General features: G+C 41.8%; 1 protein-coding gene across 1 annotated transcript in view; it reads left to right on the top strand.

Annotated features, from left to right (window-relative positions):
* Window positions 1–1,831: 1,831 nt before the first annotated feature.
* Window positions 1,832–16,535, top strand: part of PRDM10 (PR/SET domain 10) — a 91,032-nt gene continuing 76,328 nt past the window's right edge. The window contains exons 1-2 of the mRNA XM_090291051.1: window positions 1,832–1,888; window positions 8,323–8,457. The gene's annotated coding sequence lies outside the window, so the exon portion shown is untranslated. The remainder of the gene's footprint in view (window positions 1,889–8,322; window positions 8,458–16,535) is intronic.

The raw sequence follows: 16,535 nt of genomic DNA, 5'->3' as shown, positions 1-16,535 counted from the left end.
TAAGCTCTGCTTCATCAGGCCCCAATTTACACTTCTTTGCAATTAAATGCCACAAGTGTTTACTGATTGCCTTTATTCTACATCCAGTGCTGCCTGCCCAAGAGTCTGTGGAGGAATGAGACATGTTCTAGTTATAACGTTGGTTACAAGGTAGGCAACTGTCTTGGAGTTTTAAAAACAGAATGTTCTCCCATTCTTTCAACTTTGTTTCCAGGTGTAGGAAACAACGACATAGTGACTCCCAAACCAGTAGCAAGTCATTAGTAACAAAGGGCAAATGTAATTAAAGGGTCTCTGAGAAGGGAGCTGACAGCATTGGCATATTCACAAATCACAATAGGGGCAATTAGATGAACGAGTTAGATTGTACCTCCGGAGTAACCAGTCATGGAGAAACGGGGAAGGAGGAGAAGGGAGGGGGAGCTGATCACTCTCATTTTATGGCCAGGAAGCTAGTCAATTTCACTTTACTGTGGCAATTTCAAGACTATAAAACCAGCCATCTTTGTCTATTTGGTGCGCACGTTCTCCTGACTGTGAGGGTGCGCGGGGCTCTGCAGACTCGTGAAGAAAGGCCTCGCTTTACTGCTCAAGTCCTGTGTCCCAGTTTTTATTGTGAGCGTTTCTCACACAGGTTTTTTTTTTTTTTTTTTTTTTTTTTTTTAATAAAACAGTAAAAGGATATTATTGAGTGAATTTTACAATCTCCCCCGGCCCCCATCCCCACCCTGCTCTGGATGTTTTCTATTCTCTAAGTTCTTGGTTAGTCATAGCTTAGTAATTTTATCACCATTTAACTTCTAGTGTGCTATTTTATACATAAACCTCATTTTATCTCCAAAATAACGTAGCCAGGTAGAGGTTATGGATGAGCACACTCCGTGAAGGTAGGAAGTTTCAAGTTCTTCCTAGACTTAGTTGCCATTCCTATCAGGGGCAATAGAGCTGGGTTTCTCGCTCCAAAGCTTGAGCTTATTTCTATGCACTCGGTGGCCTTTTGAGAAGGCAATTTTAAGGGACAGTATGACGTGGAAGTCTGTGGTTAATAAAGTAGTTAAATCACTGGTTAACTAGTTTTGAATAATACTTCACGTTTCCGAAAACTCATTTCCTTGTTCAGAATTGTAAACGGAAAGGAGAGGTGCAGTGACGCGCTCCAAGGCCTGGCAGGGACTTAGAGGAGTCGGCGGGTCAGAGAAGGAAGCGCCTGCAGCCCCAGGAGCACTGGGCCCCTGCGCACAACCCCCGACCCTGCAGCTCGAAGCCAGGAAGTGGGTTTCCGCGCGGAGCACCAGGACACGGGGCCTCTCGGGTGTAGGGGGCTGGCTTGGAACCCCAACCCGCAGTTCAACCTCTCCAGCTGGGACTCGAAGGCCAGTCGTTTACCCGTCCTGGAGCCCGCGGGACCTTCGGAGCCTGGTCGACCCTGAATCTTAAGAGTCGGCTTTTCTGATTGGCTTAGAGTACGAACGCAGGCGAACGCTGCCTGAGACCCGCTCTTTGATTGGGTTTTAAAGGAACAGCAGAGCACGAAATAAAGAGGCCTTCAGTCATTGGGCCATTGAGTGAATCTCCTTTTGGCTTCTCTACCGACTGAATAAGCGTCTCGGGATCTTAGTCTTGACTCTTAAATCTCGATTTGTCAGTTAGCCCCAGCATTACTCGTCTCCAGGCTGAGCATGGGGTTTACAGAGTTCAGCCAATCACATAACGCCGAGATCAGGTTGCCAGGCAGATTATGGTAATGAGGCCCCGCCTTTTATGCTGCTCCCACTCTGCGGCGGGAAGAACCACCTGGAGGTGGCGGGGGGGGGATTGATTTCCATCACCCCTAGGGAGAAAGGATCGGGGACCCGCTGATCTTCCAGCTCCCCTCACCCAACATCGTGTAAGTACCTACAGGATTAAGGGAACCGGATAAGCTAGCGTCCAGAGTACCCCATGGACTGGGAGGGTGTTTCGTCTTTGCTTAGTCCCACCCAAAATGGCGCCAAGCTCTTTCCGCGTCTCAGAGCCCGGCCGGGGCCAACCGACCGCGGACCCGGGTGGGGGGGGAATTGATGGTGGTGGTGGTGGGGGGAGAAATCCCGGCGGCACCGCCCGATGGTACAGTCCAGCCGGGGCTGGGACGCGGCACCTCACTCGGGGTGGGGGGGGGTCAAACATCTGCACCTTCTGAGGGGAAAGGGGCAAAACCCCCTAGGGGAGTCCTTCCTGGCGCTGCGTTCCGCGATGGCCTTCGCGCCGCTTCGCCCCTGCCTTCCCCACGCGCAACCTCCTTCCTGCGACCCCCGAGTGTCTCGCACGCTTCGCTGGCGGCGCGCACCTCTCCTCCCCTGCCCGCATTGGTTGGGCCGGGACGGCAGTTGGGCGCCCGGCGCGCTCCTGCGGCGGCGGTTGGGCGGGCGCTCGGGGTGCTGCGGGAGTCTCAGGCGGCCAGGGCCCTAGGACAACGCGGGGGTGGCGGCGTGGCACCGGCCTTTGGGCCGGTGGGCAGCGAACTCGTGCCAGGAAGGGCTCCACGGGAGGGGCGCGTTGCTTTGTCTTATGAGGCCGCGCCGCCACTTGCCATTGATTGCCAGTGCCCCGTTCCTTATTTACAATTTGGCGTCATCGGGATGGGGAGACCCCGCTTGGAGGGGCGTGGAAATGGCCCGTTGGGGTCAGTCTCCGGAAACAGTGGCGCGGGGGTGGCGGGGATAGGCGGAGGCCGAGGTCCACCTGCGCTGTATGTCGCGTGCAAAGGCGGGAGTCAAAGGCCTTTGGGGAGCGGTTGGTGTTATGGTTTCCAGCCGGTCATCAGCTTTCATTAAGCATTTGTTAGTCCGTCGCCAGGTATTAGGTATTCTGTCTCCACAGTGAACGCAGAGCTGTTGTACTTCGTGTGCGTGCGTGTTTAGCCTGGCTTGGCGGATTTGCTGCATTTCGGTCGATTTTCAGTCAATATTTGTGTACTTTTAAACACAAGGAGAGCTGGTTGGAGTGCTGTCATCGAGGATTAAATGTGTGATGAGTCCCACCCGGCTCAGTCCTGTCTAATTCACCTGTTCAAATCTTGCCCGGCTGGCTCATCACCCCTCAGAGTTCTTTTAAACTCCACGGTATTTACCTTCATTAAAAACAAAATCACTTGGGACTGTTTCCTGGCCTCTTTTTCTGACCCGTTCCTTTACTGCTTTAAGCTCATCGAAGGCAGGAAGGTGTATTGTATCTTTCTAGAACTCTCCCACTCCATCCCCGGCACCACAGTAGCTTCTATGTACGTTGATGAACAATACTTACACGTTGCTGTAGATTTGAGAAACAAAAACAAAGGAGTGGTTGGAGCAAAGCCGAGTTTAAAGGAGTGTTCATTCAGTCTGGTATCTTTAGAAAGTTATTTATAGGTTTACTCTTAATAAATTGAGATGAAACTGGCATAACATGAATTATTTTGAAGTGAAGAATTTAGGAGTAGGTTTAAAATTAAAAAATTTGGACCCAGACATTTTCTCCACCTTGTGACTCTTCTTACACATTTATTCTTGGGGCACCCACTCTTGGCTCTGATCTGTTTTGCAAGGGCGCTAAATAAGCCATTTTTGGTTTAATGTTTTGTAGCATGCTCCACCGCATATTAATGTGTGCATTGTATACATAGCATGCATGTGAATGTAATCAAGTGTGCATTATAAATAAGGCAGTCCATGTCTTCGAAGAGCCCTGATGGCTTTTTAGTTAGAGATTATGGTGAAACGAGGGATAGTGTGTCAATCCAATATAATCATAAATGGATTGGCACTGCTTCAATTTCCATTCGTCTAAATTATTTTTTTTTCTGATCATTGTAGAAAACAGGAAATAGAAAAAGATTACTACCTCCTTTCCAAAATGTGTAGACATACCATGTTCAGCAATTTGTATGTTTTTTCACAAGCAGAATTTTTTGACCACTGTTTAAATGTATTGTAGGTATTTTGATGAGTTTACTTTAAATAAATATAGCAAATGAGAATTTGGTCTGGTGTAGAAAAGAGTCCATGAGTTAAGGAAAAGCAAATGTTTGCTATAACCACAACTTTGCAGAAAGGTTCTGCTCAAATTCTGCTGCGGTATAGGGTAGGGGCAAGGAAGGTGAGAGGGGAGTTTTTTCTGACTATTATTTTGGTCATTCACTGTTGATGCCTTCATCTCCCTCTTCTGGTATTATTCTGTTTACGTGGTTTAGTTGAATCACTACTAAAGGGTATCTGGCTCCTGTCCTTCAATGTGGTAACCCTGGTTCAAGACTTATGTGTAACATCCTGAACTGGTGCCTTTCCAATTTATTTTCTACAGCTCCTCCTGTGACATTGATACTTCACAACTGTAGCAAGGGTAGTTAAAATTTGGTGAACACAATAATAAAATCAATACTGCTAAAATAATGTTACTGTTTGTTATTCATTTCTTAGTTGAACTCTCATTTTAACATGAGAATATTGGAGCTGAATACTCCCCCTTTTTTTTTCTTTACCCATGTCCTTGACTTTCAGTGTCTGGTTGCAATCCACAGGCTCTTTCCTGCTGTGATCTTTAGAATAGCTGTTCCTTAGTTCTGTGCTGTCCAGTGTGGTCTGTGGAGCACTTGAAATATGACTAGTGCTGTAAATATGAAACACATGCCAGATCTAAGATTTAGTACGAAAAACCCAAAATATTTCTATTTCTAAAATATTGATTATGCGTTCAAATAATATGTTGCATATATTAAGTTAAATAAAATATAATTAACTTAGCCTGATTTTTATGTTTAAAAAATTTACTACATGTGGCTTGCATGTGTGTTTGTATATTTCTATCGAAAAGTGCAGCCTTACTGCATGCAGTAGGGGTGGGTGTTCCCAAGCAGCACTGTCATTATACAACTGTTCATCTTTTTGTGTTCATATTTATGTATTTTTTGTATTTATCTTTTTGTTTCTTTAGTTTCTATTAGTAGATGTATCTGATTATTGTAGTGCATGTGTTAGCTCTCACAGAAGCATTATTATTTATTTGAAGAACACATTAATGTTAAAACCACTTCCAGATAATTGAGTTATTGAATTAATATATTCAGTTAATCATTTGAACTTAAAATAATAAAATGATAACTGTTGAATGCATAATCTAGTAACAAAAAAGCTGAGCTAAGCATAAGCAACTGAATTTTCCCAAACTTGGTCTGTTACTTACTCCTTGATTTAAACAATTTTTAAAAATTGATTTTAGAGAGAGGAAAGGAGAGAGAGAGAAACATCGATTTGTTACTCCATTTATTTATGGATTCACTGATTGATTCTTATGTGTGTCCTGATCGGGGATCAGACCTGCAACCCTGGCTCTCAGGACAATGAACAAAGCAACTGAGCTACCCAGCCAGGGCCTGCTTTTTATAATGTACCATTTTTCAAAAATTTAAGATAGATTTCTGGGAGAAACTTAAAATTGAGAAACTCAAGCTAATTGTTTTTCCTGTGATTTAAGAAAACACCATAATAGTTTCATTCTAAGTGTGGAACTCTTTGGGCCAGCGTGTGGGATAACTGTCCTTTTATACACAGTTAAAGAATCATGGCCTACAGATAAAAATAATATTCTTTTACACCTATATTTGAAAACATTGACGGTTTTGCTCTCATTGACCTTTGTATGTGTATTCTCTTTTCTGCCCTCTGTGGAGGTTTGATATGTTCTAGCACTTAATAGCATGGGCTCTGGGGGCAAAGGAGCCTCTATTCACAGCTCAGCTCAGCTGACTGGCTGTGACATTGGGCCCATTTCTTAACTTCTGTAAGCCTTAGTTTCTTTATCAAATCATTAACTAGTTTCTTTATTAATGAGGATAATAATAGTACCAATCTCACAGACTGGGTAGGAGAATAGTTGTTGTTATGTACCACAATAGTCCAAAGGGCTCAATGACAAAGCGCAGTTACTCGACTGATATTTGGACCCTCTGCTTCAGCCAAATCGGTGTTCCCCTTGTCCCTACAACAGTCTCAAGCTTTCCTTCACGTTTTCATTCCTTCAGTTCTTGAATGGATGGAATGTTTATTCCTCTCTGTCCACTCCTCTCTCCTCTCCCAGTTCTGCCCACTAAAATCCCACCTATCCTTCTAGAGCAATAGTTGGTAAGCTTTTTTAAAAAAAGAACCAGGGAGTAAATATTTGCAGCTTTGTGGGCCAAATGGTCCCTGTTGCAACTTCTGTCCTCTGTCCCTGTGGGTGAAAGCATGGCTGTGTACCAATTCAACTTCAACTTGAAATAATAGAACTTTCACAAGTCACGAAATAGTCTTCTTTTGAATCTTTTCAACTATGTTTTTTTTTCTTTCTGGTTTTTAGTTTATTCTTTTTATTTTTCCATTACCATTCATTCCCCTTACTCCTCCTCCCTCCACAATTATCACACTGTTGTACATGTCCATGAGTCCTTTTTCCTTTTTGCTTTATCCCTCTACACCCCTAACCACCCCACCCCCACCCCAGAGCTGTCAGCCCGCCCTCTATCTGTGAGTCTGTCTATTTTGCTTGTTAGTTCAGTTTGTTCATTAGATTCCACATAATAAGTGAAATCACATGGTATTTGGCTTTCTCTGGTTTATTTCACTTAGTTTAGCATAATGTTCTCCAGGTCCATCCGTGCTATTGCCAAATACTACTGGGCTGTAAAAAAGAACATTTTCAACTATTTTAGAATGTAAAAACCAAGTCTTAGCTCACAGGCCACACAGAAGCCCATGGGTTCTAGTTTGCCAACCCCTGAACTAGAGTGAATTGAGAGCACATATTCTGCCCTGTCAACTATTGTGAGAAACACTCACAATGAAACACCGGGACACATGATTTCAGCAGCAAAGTGAGGCGTTTATTCAGGAGTCTGCCGAGTCGGGCACACAGCCAGCCAGTGGCATGCACGAGAAGCAGACAAAGAAAACTGGTTTTATATATACTAATGCAATGAGCTCCCCCTCCCTGTTTCTTCTCCCCCTTTTCCCCATTACTGGTTAATCCGGGTTCCTAATCTAACACAATTATCTACTTAACTAAGGGTGTGATTAACTAAGGCTAATCTAGTTCTAGTAGCCCTGGCTGGTTTGGCTCAGTGGATTGAGCGTCGGCCTGCGAGCTAAGTGTCGCTGGTTCGATCTTCCAGTCAGGGCACATCAGAGAAGGAAAACTCTGACTCCAAAAAACCTCCGCTGCCTTGCGGCATACCTCTTTAGGGGAAAGGCTAAGGGAGTAAACCCCGACAGAAAATCCGGAGCCGGAGTCCCTAAGGCGGTTTGACGTTGTAGTCAACACCGGCAACTCCTGCGGCGCACCTGAAACCAAGCTGTATTGACTCCGTCTTTCCCTTGGACCCTTCAGCTGCGAAGAGAGGGGGGGTCTGCTGCATGGGCAACAGCAGACCCTCCATATCACCCTGCCCAGGCTCTGTAGCTTCAGCTTCACTGGAGAGGACCCTCCAGCGTCATCGCAAGATGTCGATTCAACACGGGAGGAGACAGATACCGTGTCACTCCCGAGCCGGACTGCACAGCCATTCTCGGCGGTGCAGATAGACTCTTAAGAAGCTACACCATCGTCTCTCGAGACGGACGGCTGCCGACGAATCTAGTTCTAGGTCTATCTCCAATTTATTTGCACAGTTATCTAGCTACGTCTTCCCATTTCTCCGTGTTTGGTGATGACAGTCTTCCTCCTTTTGATCCCAGAGATATTTGTGAGGAGCTTCCGAATGTCATTTCCTCGCCCCTTTCCCATGATTCATCTGTTAATTATCTCCTACTGGTTTGAGAGTCACTGGCTTCTTTATCCCTTATACCGTCATACTTGAAAGTGATTTCTCTTTTTTTGTCTGTAAATGTCCTACAGCATTTTTGTATTGCTTTGTTGTAATAGTAACATTTATTGAGTGCTTAATTGGTGTCCTATAGCAATGATTTGTGCTTATTTCTTGCTTCCTAAACATACTATAAATTTCTCAAAGCTATGGATAATTTGTAGCCCCCCTCATATACAATGTCTTTTACTTAAAAGTCTAAAATGTTTGGAGGAATAACAGAATGAGTACCGTTAACCTAAGACATTCAAAGTGATTACTGAAGTTTTCTCCCTTTCCTTCAAAATTCTTATTTTTGTTTTCACATCCACCACTTTCTTAGCATTGCTTGAGATTTCGAGGCCAAACTATTGGGGGTTATTTTCAGTCTTGCCACAAACCGTATAATGTTCTGATGGATACCTATGACTGTTGCTTTGTGTTTGCCTTTTTGTGTCCTTTCTAAGGCATCTGTTTTTGTTTCATTCTTAAAGCGTGGCATTCACCGAACATGTGTAGTAACTACTTCACAAATGAGAAAAAGAGGGGACAGAAGTTCAGTGAATTGTGAGAGCGGTGAGAGCTCAGGCTAGGAGCAAGGTATTTGTATTTCTCAATCTCAGGAAATGGTATGTATATACGTAAGATTTCAGTCTCTTACTCCTCTTTTATTAATCTTCTTTTTCATACTTTTTCTCTTGAATTTGATGAAATTAACTCTGGATTTTATGTACTTCATAATTTGCTTAGTATAAGGACCTGTGACTAATAAATGTTTAGGACATTTGTTTATGTTGAAATGACATATGATGTAACTACAAAACAGTAACCCTAGATTTAAAACTTAACTATGTGGCATTAATTGTGCTTTGATGAACCTTGTTTCATTTAAAAATTTTAAGATAGTACACATTCATATTTATATATACTTATCCCAAACTCTACATAGTTCATCCAGTATGTTTTTATACATTTAAAAAATCATATATTTTTTCAGATTCATGGATTTTCAACCATTGTAAGCTGTAGGAGATGTGTTTTAAGTTTAGCAAAATATGAATGACCTTTATAGAAAAAATTCTAAAGCTTTATTGATTGAATTTAAACAAAACATAAATAAATGGAAAGACACACTGGTTCGAGGATTGGAAGGTTCAGTATTGTAAGGTGTCAGTTCTTTGGAAACTGACTTATAGATTTAATGTAATCCCAGCAAATTTTAAAAACTATACAAGCTGATAGTAAAATTTTTGTCAAGGCCCAATAAATGGCAAGACACTCTTGAATAAGAAAAAGAAATTGGGAAAACTTCTCTACTAGAGATCAAGAAGAGCTATACTAATTAAGACATTGTGGTATTGGCATTGGGATAGACTAACAGGTCAATAGAACACCATGAGGAGTCCAGGAACAGCTTCACACATAGTTAAACAAACATTGATCTATGACCCAGGAGGTATGGCAGATAAAAGGCAAAACAATAAACCTGTATTTTTAAACTGTTTATTACAGTTGCCCTATTTTTTCCCCTCTGCCCCCCTCCACTCAGGCCACCCCTCCCTCCATCAGTCCCCACTCCGTTGTCCATGTCCATGGGTCATTCACACATGTTCTTTGACTAATCCCTCTCCTTCCTTCTGCCATTTCGCCCCTGCTCCTCCCCTCTTACAGCTGTCAGTCTGTTACATGTTTCCATGTCTTTGGTTCTGTTTTGCTTGTTAGTTTATTTTGTTCATTAGATTCCAGTTATAAGTGAGATCATATGGTGTTTGTCTTTCACTGACTGGCTTATTTCACTCAGCATAATGCTTTCCAGTTACATCCATGCTGTCGCAAAAGGTAGGAATTCCTTCTTTCTCTGTGCTGCGTAGTATTTCATGGTGTAAATGTACCAGTTTTTTAATCCGCTCATCTACTGATGGGCGCATAGGCCGTTTCCAACACTTGGCTAAAACAATAAACCTTTTAGAAGTTAGTATAGGAGAATTTATTCATGACCTAAGTACAGAGAAGCGTTTTCTATTTTTTAAAAAATGTTTTACTTTATTTTATTTGTCTGTTTTAGAGAGAGGGGAAAGGAGAAAGAGAAGGAGAGAAACATAAATGTGTGGTTGCTTCTCACACTCCCCCTACTGGGGACCTGGCATGCAACCTAGTCATGTGCGCTGACTGGGAATTGAACCAGCAACACTTGACTCTCAGGCTGACGCTCAATTCACTGAGCCACAGCAGCCAGGGCTAGAAAGTGTTTTTTAAATAAGCTGTTACTTGCACTCATAGAATACTAGGCAAGAGTTTTGAACAGGCACTTCAGAAAAGGAGAGATCTAAATGTCTGATAAACACATTCGAAGGTGTTCAGTCTTGTAAATAATCAAGGAAATGCAAACTGCAAGCAGAATGCTGTGTTACTGTACACCTGCAGTAAAGTTGGCAATTCCAAATCCTGAAGTTGTTGAGTAGTAGGAACATTCATACCTGGCTGGTAGGAATATAAATGGGTCTGACTACTTTGGAAAATCATTAGGCATTACCTAGAAAGTCAAAAACAGGCAGACTCTAAAGCCCAGCAGTTCCACTCTTAGAGAAATGCATACACAGGAGAAGACCAGAAAAATATTCAGAGTAATCAATTTTCCTGATAGGAGCTGATTCAGTTAATGTTTGAGGGCTGCTACGTTCTGTTTGGTTTGGTTCCCACAAGTAGCCCTTGCCCCTCCCACAACAGTGAATAAATGTCATTTTTATTTTTTCTTTCTGAATATTCAGTCTCTTTTTCAGTTCTTAAAACAATGCTGGTCACAGAATAGGTATTTAATAAATATTGTGTTTTGAAAAAAATATTTCTATTTTTATACTAAAAGTTTGTAGTTACCTTAACTCCGGTTATTGACTAATTTGCCCAATTAAATCTGTTTGTGGGCTGATAAATTATAACCTCTCCTGGTTCCTTTGAGATCCGAGCCTAGCCTAGTATCGCATCATCTGGTGGGAGACCAAGGGATTAGCAGCAGGTCCAAGCCACGCTTGGGTTTTGGCAGCCTTTTCTGGGAGGAGAGCTGTGCTGCAAAGGGAAAGGACGGTTAAGCGCTGTAATAAAGAAAATTTGGGTTCCAATCACACTTATCAGTGCTGTGACCGTGGACAAGGAACAATTTTTGGTTGTTGTGAATATTACCGGACAGGGTCCTGCCTAGGACCAGGTATAATGTGTGGGTTCTTGACTTTGTGTAGGAAAGATTTCATAACACGAGTCCAGGTGACTATGAGGATCCATTTATTCAAGCTGAGGCCAATGAAACAAGGGAGGGCTTAGCACAGAAGAAGCAACAGGACAGCCTAGGCTGGGCGGCCTTAGCTCACTGGGAATTAGAGAAAAGGGGGCCTTGGGGATAGGTTCAGGGGATCAGCCCGGGACAAGCTGCCAGCTGACCATTGCCTTAGAGTTCAGGAGACGTGTGCCTGTGAAGAAAGTAGTAGGGGAAGAAGGGAAAGTGAATGGCTTGGGTGGCTCCCTGAGGAGAGAGCACTTGCACTGGGTCTTTTGTCCTGAGGCTTTTTATCTCTTTCTTGCAGCTGCGGATCTTAGGGGAGGTCTCAGGGGGGAGTTCACTAGAATATTCATCAATTCTCCAGGTGTGTCCTTTTAGGGTCATGGCCTCCTCTGATTGGTCAGTGACAGGGCAAAGGGTTTTTAGTTACTGCAGTTGGTTCTGGAATCTTCCACCTGGTTTTGCAGCTTTTCCAGGCCTGGGGCTGAAATCCAGCTGAGGCCTAGATGTTATCTCTAGGGAGGTGACCTTCTTTCTGGCTGTAAATTGTTCGGCCATTGTGGTCAGCTCTCTGTTTCAGTTTCCCTATTCTGCTCGTCAAGGAATTTTCCTAGCTTCTTATTGTCCTGTCTCATGAGGATTACTCAAGACATTTGATTATTTAAGTATTTGGAGGCATACTGTGCATTTAAATACCCAGGACAACTCAAATGGCTGGCACATGATAAGTGTGCAATAAATGGCAATAGCTGTAATTATTACTGCTCCACTGGTTTTTTTTACTTAAGTAACATTGACTTTCAACAGTATGCATTTTTAATCAGAGGAACTATGATTATGCTAATTTTTAAAAGCAAAGAATTGCACCTATTAGGGGATTCTAATTTTGTGGTCTTATTTAACTCCACTGGGTTTGCAAACGAATCCGATCAGCCTTGTTGTAGTCTACATCTGAATGAAATGGTCCAGCAAGTATTTGCGGAGAGGAGATATCGCTGAGACTTCTAAACAGGAGCATGTTGCCACTCTTTTGTCTTGCCTTATGGAAGAAAATGACAATCATAAGAGTTTTAAGATTCTGTCAATTTTAAGTTGAAGTATACATGTTTTCTAGCCAAAAACATCAGTTGAGAGACTGCTTGCCTATAGTTGAGTGAGGCTTATTCCCAAATCAGTTGTTTAATAACAAAAATGTAGTAAAAATGTCTTTTCATTGAATATTATACTTTTCTAGATAAGATACCTTCATGATCTAATGCTTAGCCTGTGGTGATAGTAATTTAAATAGTTATTAACATTTGTAACACACTCTGTAACAGTGATTTTTCAACTGGTGTGCCACAAGAATTTTTAAAACGTGCAATACCTGACTGTTTAGTCAGCGACACTGACCTCTTTTCCCTGAGACTGTCAAATTAAAAAAATGACACCAGCCAACACAACAATAGCTGTCCAGTGTGAATGAATCAAAATTATACCTATTTTTTGTCCGATCAGCAAAAATTATATTTTTTGGTGTGCTGCAGAATTTTAGTAATCAGTTTATGTGTGCCATGGGATGAAAAAGGTTGAAAATCGCCACTCTGTACCATTGTACTATACTGTAACAAACATCTCACCGTATCTTAACAGTGAACCTGAGCTTAGGTAACACGGGCGGTATTATTTCAGTTGTCAAGATAAAGAACTTAACTTGCCTTCACATCCAATATTTTCCCACTACGCTGTACTGAGAAAATATTTTAAGAAATGTCTTGGGTTGTAGGAGACAACTCTGAATATTAGACCAGTGGATGCTGGCCTACTCTAGTAGTTTTATTAAGATGGGGGAGGTTGCATTTAGATTACAAATCTTTTTTTTTAATTTATTTTTATTACAATTTTTTTTTTTTTTAGAGAGAGGGTAAGGGAGGGAGAAGGAGAGGGAGAGAAACATCCATGTGCGAGAGAAACTTGGATCTGTTGCCTCTCACACCCTGGGGCCTTAGGAGGGCGCCAGCTGTATGAAAGGGGACAGGCTGGGGACCAACCCTGCAAGCCAGGCTTGTGCTCTGATTAGGAATTGAACTGGTGACCTTTAGGCTGTGCAGGAGACCCCCAACCAACTGAGCCACACCAGTCAGAGCTAGATTACAAATCTTAATTATATGCCAGTAAGATCGAGTTTCTAATGAAGGCAATAAGAACTGTCTCAGTGGGCTCATCATCTTGTTAATGAAATGCTTGTTTTTGACAATTCTGTGTTTCATATTTTACTTTGCAAACAAAGGACCAAGGTTGAAAAATGAGAAATTGAAAATGAACAGAAGGTGAAGCCCACATTAACCTGTTCACAGAGAAAGCAAACTGAATATAAAGGAAATTCCTTCAAACTAGTATCAGTTTGCTTCTTAGACCTGGGTCTGTGCCATGGTTCAGTTTATTTGAATAAAAGGCTGTGTATGTTTCAGGAGTTTGAGGTAGAGTGGACACGTAGGGACAGTGTTTTCTCTTGTATTATGTACATAGTGTTAAATTATGGAAATTGTGCTCTTGAATAATTTCCTCTAAGAAACTTTAATATTCTTTTTTTTTTTCCAGTTCAAACATTTTAAAGCACTTGAATGTATTGAGGAAACAGCTTATATTTAATTAAGATTATGCCTCATTACATTATCCAGTATTTTTTACTAACAGGTTGTATTTGTGATTGTCAGGAGTCATAGTAACCACCCAGAACCACCTGTAAGAAAGGCTTTCAGGGCCCCAGAAGACCCACCAGCAAGTCTCCTATTTAGTTACTGCAATTGATAATTCAACAAAAGAGCCTGAGATATGTGGGCCAGATAGATTTCTGTGTACAGATGTACCAGGTCCACAGACTGTACCTGTACCCCTGCCGTTTGTGTTGCAAATGAATGCCACTGCTCAAAAAGGTCACCGGAGGGAATTATGCTGGGAGCTAAGCAAATGTGTTATTCATAGTAAAAAAATGTGGATACTCAATATTATTTGGCGAGTCATTTGTATCAAATCTTTCAGTTTCCAAATGTTCCTCCTAAGTCCGTATTTATATACAAAGCTTATTTAAAGTATTCCTGATAAGTATATGGAATAATTTCCTTGGTATCATGTAGTGAAGGGAAGCTGGAAAATCAAATGCCCATGAGAGTAGCCGGTTGGCAAGGAAGACCCCCTCAACCAACAGCTGCCCAGCCTTTTCAGAATTCTAAGACAGAAATATCACAAACATACCAGGGGAGCTGGTCAGTTTTTAAGAAAGGTGTAAGGATTCTTGCTAAGTTTTTCTTCAGTAATATAAAAGGCCTTTTTTAAGGTGGAGACTTGGAGCATGGAAGATTTGTGTATGAGCGTCTGTGAACACCACTAAGTTGGAGTGAGAATCCAGAACTCTCGTCTTTTCTGCCCAGAGCTTGCTGAAGGCAGTTCTTGGCCTCATTATACTCCCTCCCTCCAATTACTTCCAGAATGATGTTCCAAAAAGCATTCTTGCCATGATACAATATTTTTCTTTCCTTATTGTGGGAGAGTTAGATCTGGCTGACATCAGAGTCGCCTGGGGAAGTTTATAGACAAAGATTCCTGCCCTTTCCTCGACCTCTGCAAATAAGGGAACACAAATTTCAGGAGTGAGACTGCAGTTTGCTTTTCTCCCAGGTCCCCAGGAGATTCTGATGTAATACTTCCACTTGAAGTCTTTTATAGGCCTATCCTAACTACTGTTAGAGGCTTTTCTCTTTCATAATGACGAGTCCCTGAGCATGTCCTGAATCTCTCTTGCCTCTGAAACTTTCTCAAGCTGTTTTCACCAGAAATGCCTTTAAATTTACTGAAGTAGCAAGTATTATTTCTCTCCCTCTCTCCCTCTCTCTCTCCCTCCTTCTCTCCCTCCCTCTCCCTCTCCACACACACAACACACTCACACATAAGAGCTGTTCAGAAGGTATCCAGCCATGTAAAATGAAAAATAGAGACATTTATTGAGGAAGATACCTAAAAGTCCAGCCATTGTTAGTATACCAAGAATGGTCTGTGCGACATCCATGTAACCTGGCATCCAAGGAGAGTGGACTGGAATGAGCGTGCGTGAGCAATGACGGCTTCACTGTACTAGTCAGTGGGATGGTAGATGCCATTGAGTGAGCATGTGTACATGATTGAGTGAGTAGAGCAGTGAATCTGCATCAGATTCTGTGTTAAGCTTGAACATTCCTCCGTGGAAACTATTCAGATGACTCAGAAGGCTGCAGCTGTGGGCACCTGGTGACTGGCAGCTCCATCATGACAATGCGCCCGCTCATGCATCATGTCTCATGCAGTTTTTTTGTGAAACATCAAATCACCCAGGTGACTCAGCCCCCTAGTATCCCAGACTTGGCGCCCAGTGGCTTCTGGCTTTTCCCAAAACTAAAATCACCCTTGAAAGTGAAGAGATATCAGATCGCCGATGAGATTTAGGAAAATACAACCAGGCAGCTGATGGTGATTAGGAGAACTGTGTGAGGTCCCAAGGTACACTTTGAAGGGGACTGAGGTGTCATTGCCCTATGTACAATCTTTCGTGTATCTTGTATCTTCTTCAATAAATGTCTCTATTTTTCAAATTACATTGCGGGATACCTTCTGGACAGACCATACATAAATATATATGTGTGTATATATATATATTTTTTTTTTCTTGATGTTTATAACTCCCTAGAAGTTTTGTATCAATTTAAATGTCAATTGAGATATTTAAATACTTCACTGAGATATAACTCATATACCTTACAATTTACTCATTTAAAGTGTACAGTTCAGTGGCTTTAGTGTACCCACGGAGTTATGCACTGTCACCACAATCAATTTTAGAATATTTTCATAACCCCAAAAGAAGCTCTGTACCCCTTTAGCCATCACTCCTTAATTCCCATTTCATCCCAATTCCCTGGACAACTGCTTATCTGGTTTCTATTTTTATTAATTTGCCTATTCTGTATATTTTATATAAATGGAACCATTCAATATGTGGTCCTTTGTGACTTAACTCCTTTCACTCAGCAGAACAAAGTTTTCAAGATATTTCATTTATTTTTGGATAATAATAGTCCATTATATGGATAATAACATTTTACCCATTCATCAGTTGATGGACTTTTGGGTTGTTTCCTCTTTATAGTTATAATGAATAATGCTGCTATGAATATTCACGTACAGGTTTTTATGTAGACATCTGTTTTTAAGTTCCCTTGGGTTTGTTATACCTTGGTAACAAATTACTGGGTTGTTAATTATGTTTAGCATTTAGAGAAATTTCCAGACTGTTTTCCCTGGTGTCTGTACCACTTTACATTCTTACCAGCAGCATATGAGGGTTCTAGTTTACTGCATCCTAACCAATACTTGCTATCTGTTACTATATCAGAATTTTGAATGAAATTGAGAAGATTAAAATAT

The sequence above is a fragment of the Furipterus horrens genome, unplaced genomic scaffold (genome assembly GCF_987537825.1).
Source record: "Furipterus horrens unplaced genomic scaffold, mFurHor1.1.pri manual_scaffold_11, whole genome shotgun sequence".
NCBI lineage: Eukaryota > Metazoa > Chordata > Mammalia > Chiroptera > Furipteridae > Furipterus > Furipterus horrens.
This window is presented reverse-complemented; position numbering and strand designations above follow the sequence as displayed.